A 6,771-nucleotide genomic window follows, 5' to 3' on the forward strand; every position below is an offset into this window, starting at 1 on the left:
CGTGGGCCAATTCAGTGGTATTCCCACGGAAGATGAACATCTCCACCTTCGATTGTTTATGGAGGTGAGTGATTCATTCAAGATAACCGGTGTAAATGAAGATGCACTGAGGTTGAAGTTGTTTCCGTACATGTTGCGAGATCGAGTAGGAGCATCACTCAATTCATTGCCACCAAGTTCTATATCTATATAGCAAGAATTAGCGAGAGATTTTTGGTTAAGTATTTCCCACCTAGAAAAAACGCTAAGTTGAGGAACGAGATTACAACTTTCCAACAATTGGATGACGAGTCCTTGTATGAGGCTTGGGAGCGATTCAAGGAGTTACTTTGTAAGTGTCCTCATCATGGGATTCCTTATTGTATCTAGTTGGAGACATTCTATAATGATCTCAATGCACATACAAGATTGATGGTAGATGCTTCTGCGAATGGTGCAATTTTGTCTAAGTCTTATAATGAGGCTTATGAGATCATTAAGAAGATCACGAGTAATAACTATCAATGGCCAACAAATCAAACAACTTCAGGAAGACGTGTAGCTGGAGTTCATGAAGTTGACGCCCTCACTTTGTTATAGCTTAGGTATCGTCTATTTCCTCTATGTTAAAATAGTTTACCCCTAACAACGCTAATCATTTTGCAGCTCAACCAACAAGTCCGTTTGAAGTAGTTTCTTGTGTGTACTGTAGGGAAGGTCATTCTTTTGAGAATTATCCATCAAATCCCGAGTCAGTGTACTATGTAGGGAACCAACATTAAAATAGGAATTGACAAAGACCCCAGTCCAACTTCTACAATCCTTCATAGTGTAATCATCCTAAATTTTCTTAGAGCAACCAAGGAAATGGACCGAACAACTTCTTGTTCATAGACCCAACCAATCTCAAGGATTTAATCAGCAAGCTCCAAAACCACCTCAAGTTGAGGCATCAAATAGTTTGGAGAACTTGTTGAAAGCGCACATGGCAAAGAATAACGCTTTGATCCAAAGCCAAGCAGCAACATTGAAAAATTTGGAAAACCAAATGGGTCAGTTAGCTATAGAGCTTCGTAATAGACCACAAGAAAACTTTCTAAGCGATACTAAGAATCCAAGAAATTTGGGTAAATAACATATCAAAGAAGTGGCATTGTGAAGTGGTAAAATTCTGAAACTCCGATTGATTGATATCAAAGATAAGCCCATTAAGAAGAGTCAACCAGCTGTTGAAATTCCTACACCAAAAGAGTCAAATCTGTAAAGACTGACAAGGTAAATCCTAACTTAGTGAATTTAGATACTTTAACAACTTGTTTGGATACAGATTTACCTATTCAGAAGAGTTATCTGATTCAACAGAAAATTCCATCACCTCCATATCCGTAAATATTGCAGCAACACAAGCAAAAATAGGAGGTGCAGTTCAAGAAATTTTTGGATGTTCTGAAGCAGTTATACATCAATATTCCATTGGTGGAGGCTTTAGAACAAATGCCAAATTATTTGAAGTTTATGAAGGATATACTATCCAAGAAGAAACAGCTGAGTGAGTATGAGACTACTGCCTTGACAAAGGAGTACAGTGCATTCCTGCAGAACAAGCTGCCATTGAAATTGAAAGACCTAGGAAGCTTTACTATACCCTGGAACATTGGTGAATCTTACTGTGGTAAATCTTTGTGTGATTTAGGAGCTAATATCAACTTGATGCCTAAGTCTATTTTCAAGATTCTAGGGATAGGTGAAGTAAGACCTGCAACTGTAACGCTTCAGCTAGCGGATCGATCTTTAGCATATCCCAAAGGAAAGATCAAGGATGTTTTAGTAAGAGTCGATAATTTATTTTTCCTGCTGATTTTATTCTCTGAAATTTTGAAGCAAATAAGGAAGTGCTGATCATCCTTGGGAGACCTTTCTTAGCCACGGGAAGAATGTTAATTGATGTATAGATAGGTGAACTCACCATGCGAGTTCAAGACGATCAGGTAACCTTTAACATTCTTAAAGCGATGAAATTTCCTGATCCTGCAGAAGAGTGTTGAGTTATGGAATTTATAGAAACCTTGGTTTCTATGGAATATAAATTTGAAGAAGATCCATGGGAGAAAACCTTAGATCTTGACCCTTTGGAGGATGAAAAAGGTGAAGAAAACATGGCTTTGATGGAAGCCAATCTGAGAAATTTTATTCAATCCACACAGTTTGAATCGTTGGAGTTAGAAGTCAAAGAATTTGTGCAACCCAAGTTGTCAATTGAAGAACCACCTAAACTCGAACTAAAGGTACTTCCTTCCCATTTGAAATATGTTATTTAGGTGACTGTTCCACTTTACCGGTGATTATTTTAGCAAAACTGACAAAAGATTAAGAGGAGCAACTAATTGTTGTTCTAAAGAAATTTAAGAAAGCAATTGGTTGGACCATAGCTGATATTCGAGGTATAAACGCTTCTTTTTGCATGCATAAATTATTTTATAAGAAGGTGAAAGAGCTCAAATTGATAGGCAAAGGAGGCTCAATCCTATTATGAAAGATGTTATAAGAAAGGAAGTGATCTAATGGTTAGATGCATGAATCATCTATCCCATTTTAGATAGTTCGTGGGTAAGTCTGGTGTAGTGTGTGCTAAAGAAAGGTGGAATCACGATTTTTGAAAATAAGCGTAAGGAGTTGATTCCAATGAGAACTGTTACTAGTTGGAGAATCTGTATTAATTACAAAAAAATGAATAAAGCCACTCGGAGGGATCATTTTCAGTTGCCTTTTATGGATTAGATGTTAGATCGACTTAATGAATTCTATTGTTTTTTAGATGGCTATTCGGGATATAACCAAATAGTTGTAGCTCTAGAAGACCAACATAAATCAACCTTTACTTGTCCATACGGTACGTTTGCTTTTAGGCGAATGCCTTTCAGTTTATGCAATGCACCTGTAACATTTCAACGATGCATGATGGCAATATTCACTGATAAGGTTGAAAATTTTGTTGAGGTTTTCATGGATGATTTTTTTTGGTTTTGGTAACACTTATGATATTTGTTTAAGTAATTTGGATAAGGTACTGAAGAGATGCGAAGGGACAAATCTTGTCCTTAACTAGGAAAAAAGGGATTGTCTTAGGACATAAAATCACGAAGAGAGGAATTGAAGTCGATAAAGTAAAAGTGGATGTAATTGAAAGATTACCAGCCCCAATTAATGTGAAAGGAGACAGAAGTTTCTTAGGCCATGCCGGTTTTTACCGAAGGTTTATCAAATATTTCTCGAAAATTTCTAAACTATTGTGTTTTTTGTTAGAGAAAGATAGAGTGTTTGATTTCAACAAAGCATGTTTGGAAGCTTTTGATGATCTGAAAAAATAGTTAACCTTAGCCCCAATAATCGTTACACCTGATGAGAGCTCACCTTTTGAGTTGATGAGCGATGCAAGTGATTATGCCTTTGGAGCTGTGATGGGTCAAAGAAGAAACAAAGTGTTTCACCCTATTTACTATGCAAGTAAAACTTTGACAGGAGCCCAACTCAATTATACGGTAACTGAAAAGGAACTCTTTGCTATAGTTTTTGCTATTAACAAATTTCGCTCATATCTTATACGTACCAAAGTTACAGTTTTTACTGACCATACGGCCATTAAATACTTGCTCACGAAGAAAGAATCGAAACCGAGGCTAAGTCATTGGATACTTTTACTCTAAGAATTTGACCTTGAGGTCCAAGACAAGAAAGGTGTCGAAAATCAAATAGCTGATCATCTGTCGAGATTGGAACAAGACGAGATAACTCGATCATGTGTGCCTATAAACGAGAATTTCCCACATGAACACTTATTTGAGGTAAGTCAAATTCATGAAACACCTTGATTTAGTGACTTTTCTAATTATCTTGCATGTGGAACAATTCCTCGAGAAATGACATACCAATAAAGGAAAAAATTCCTTCATGATAGTCGGTATTATTTTTGGGAGGATTCATTTTTATTCAAATAGTGTGCAGATAATATAATCTGAAAGTGTGTAGCTGAAAGAGAGATTATTGAGATCTTGTATCACTGCCATTCATCTCCAAGTGGGGGACAATTTAGTGGTTCACGGACTGCAGCTAAGATTTTGCAAGCAAGTTTCTTTTGGCCTACACTATTTAAAGATGTTTATGCTTATGTAAAGAACTATGATAAATTCCAAAGGACTGGAAATATATCAAGGAGGAATGAGATGCCCTTGACAAACATTTTGGAGATTGAATAATTCATCGAATGGGGTATTGACTTCTTAGGCCCGTTTCCTTCTTCGTATAGGAACAATACATCTTACTTGTTGTGGACTATGTATCCAAATAGATTGGAGGTGAAGCATACCCTACAAATGATGCTAGGGTAGTCATGCGATTCCTACATAAGCGTGTGTTTAGACGATTTGGAACACTAAGAGCTATTATTAGTGATGAAGGTTCTGTAACGCCCCAAAGATGTATGTATTTACTTTTGTATGTTGTGTTGCATAAATGTGTGCTTGCTTCAGTGGTTAAGTGTCCAGAGGAGTGTTGGGAAGGTTCTGAGTTCAAGCCTAGGCAATTGTAAAAACTTTGGTTTTTTTAAGTATAAACCTTGCTTGTTGTTAGTAGTCTTTTAATTTGTTGTTGGTAAAATTTGTCACAAGGAGGTTGCTAGTCTAGTGGTAAATGGCGTGTGAGTATTTCTTAGAGGTCTGAGGTTCGAGTAGTGGCAAGGTGGAAGGAGTATTTTATTTTTTCCATAAGTGCTAGGGAGGAATCCTACGTTTACCGAAATTGAGGAGTTTGTGGGAGTTTGAATGGGAGGTTGAGTAGAATAAGGCGGAGAGATTTTAGGAGAGGAAAAAGGGGAGCTTGAGGTGAAGTGGAGTTGTGCTGGAAGTGGGTTGTACGCATAGGAGTTTCGGCTGAATGACTCCTCTCTCAAAAGTTTTGATTCTGTGAGCTTTCGGGTTTCTTTTGCTTTGTGACCAAAATTTTCCTCTTCTTTTATTCGATAGCTACTACCCCTTTTGCTCTTTGTTTTCACTCTTCATGGTGTTTCTTGTTGACAGCCGAATTCTATTGATAGATTTCTCTCCTTTCTCTTAACCGAATACTGTTCTGTCCCTCATTTGATTTTCTTCAATCGTCTTTTCTTGTGTGCATACTTGGGCCGAATACTACTTATCATTCTTTCGCAAACCATTTTTCGATATTAGCCTTGCTTGTGGTCGACTACTCCTCTTCTCCCTCTCTCAAAACCTTTGTTCTTCTTGTGTTGGCTAAATCTGTTAAGGCCTAAACACCTTCTTCTCTTCTTCTCTAACTTTTTCTTATGAAGGTTCTGCCGAAATCTCTTTGATTCATTGGTAAGTGGTTACTCTAACATAATCTTGGTTGGCTTCTTTCTATAGGCTTGGAATTTCTATCTCTTGGGTTGGACGGCTATATTCTCTTTGTTTGTCATGGGGATAAGTTCATCTAACACCTTCTTTTTCGTTCGAATGTTGCTAGGGACTTGTTTTCCTTAACTAAGGCATAGGCCGATTGCTTTTCCCCTGCAAGGGATCTTTTGATTTGTGGTAAGTGCTTTAAGCATAGGATATATATATTCATGTGGGACTCTAGATTCTTATGAATTGGTTAACGGTTCTTGTGAAGGTAATAGCTTTGGAAAGAATACGTGATTTTGGGGCTAGAGGAGGTTGCGATTATTGATTGGTAAGTAGCATTGATTTGATTAAAGCGTTTTCAATATTATGGTGATGGATTAACGAGGGTTTGAGACTAATTATGGGGTTGTTGTTATCATAGGTGTTTGATCTCGGAAGCATTTCAACTAAAAATCCATAACAGGTGTGTAATCACACTACTATTAGCATGGATTGGCAAAGCTGAAAATGTACGACAGTAGATGCTACACGAGCGTATGCTCACTCATGCTGTAAGCTTACTGCACAAAACGTAGGCATTCGATCGAAGAGGCCACCATGAACGATTTCATGGGCTTAGGCCAATTTTGGGCCACGATGGTTTGAAATGGGCCGTGTTGGCCCTGCGCAGGCAAACCGTACAGATCTGTGGAGATTATTAGGCCGGCTATGTAGTTGCATAGCCAAGGCCAATATTTGGGCATATTGGGCCACACGAGCGTGTGGGCCCACATGGGCTGTATTATAGGCTTCGGCCCATTTTCGTTGTTTAACTATTAAAGTTGCACGGGTCACCCGAGACAACTGTAAACCTACTGTTGGGTTGGAAAATATACCTAGACACTAATCTATGATATGACTGCTATACCCTGATAAGGTAAATGACGGATATACCCCTATGTGATGTATGACTATTTGAGCATGCCATTTTTATTGTATGGACATTTATATTATGTTGAATTGCATGGGGTGGGATATATGATATTGGAGGAAGTGTACTGAAAGGATGTAAGCCTATTACTAGCAGCTCTGCTGTAAATACTACTAGTGCCGCAACCAGTGCTATATTCTTCAGTGTAGGGATGGGTGGGTCGATTTTATCCCTACATGGAGTGTAGGGCTGGACGGAGTGGTAGACGATGGATGGGTAGAATCTTTATATGGATCTCTGATACTGTACTGAAATGGGGCTAAGGCCCACACTGATACTGTTACTGTAATGGGCTAAGGCCCACACTGATATTGCCATTAAAAAGGGCTAAGGCCCAGACTGTTTTGTACTACATGAATTACTGTTGTTAAATAGGGATTACACACTAAGTTTTCATAAACTCACTCTTCTGCTTATCTGCATAGGTAA

General features: G+C 38.1%; 1 non-coding gene across 1 annotated transcript; it reads right to left on the bottom strand.

The window, feature by feature from the left end:
• Positions 1 to 246: 246 nt before the first annotated feature.
• LOC121208020 (small nucleolar RNA R71) lies at positions 247 to 353 on the bottom strand. Its single transcript, XR_005903060.1, has one exon. It is a non-coding gene; the product is annotated as a small nucleolar RNA R71 (small nucleolar RNA).
• Between the last annotated feature and the right edge of the window lie 6,418 nt (positions 354 to 6,771).

The sequence above is a fragment of the Gossypium hirsutum genome, chromosome A01, assembly GCF_007990345.1.
Source record: "Gossypium hirsutum isolate 1008001.06 chromosome A01, Gossypium_hirsutum_v2.1, whole genome shotgun sequence".
NCBI lineage: Eukaryota > Viridiplantae > Streptophyta > Magnoliopsida > Malvales > Malvaceae > Gossypium > Gossypium hirsutum.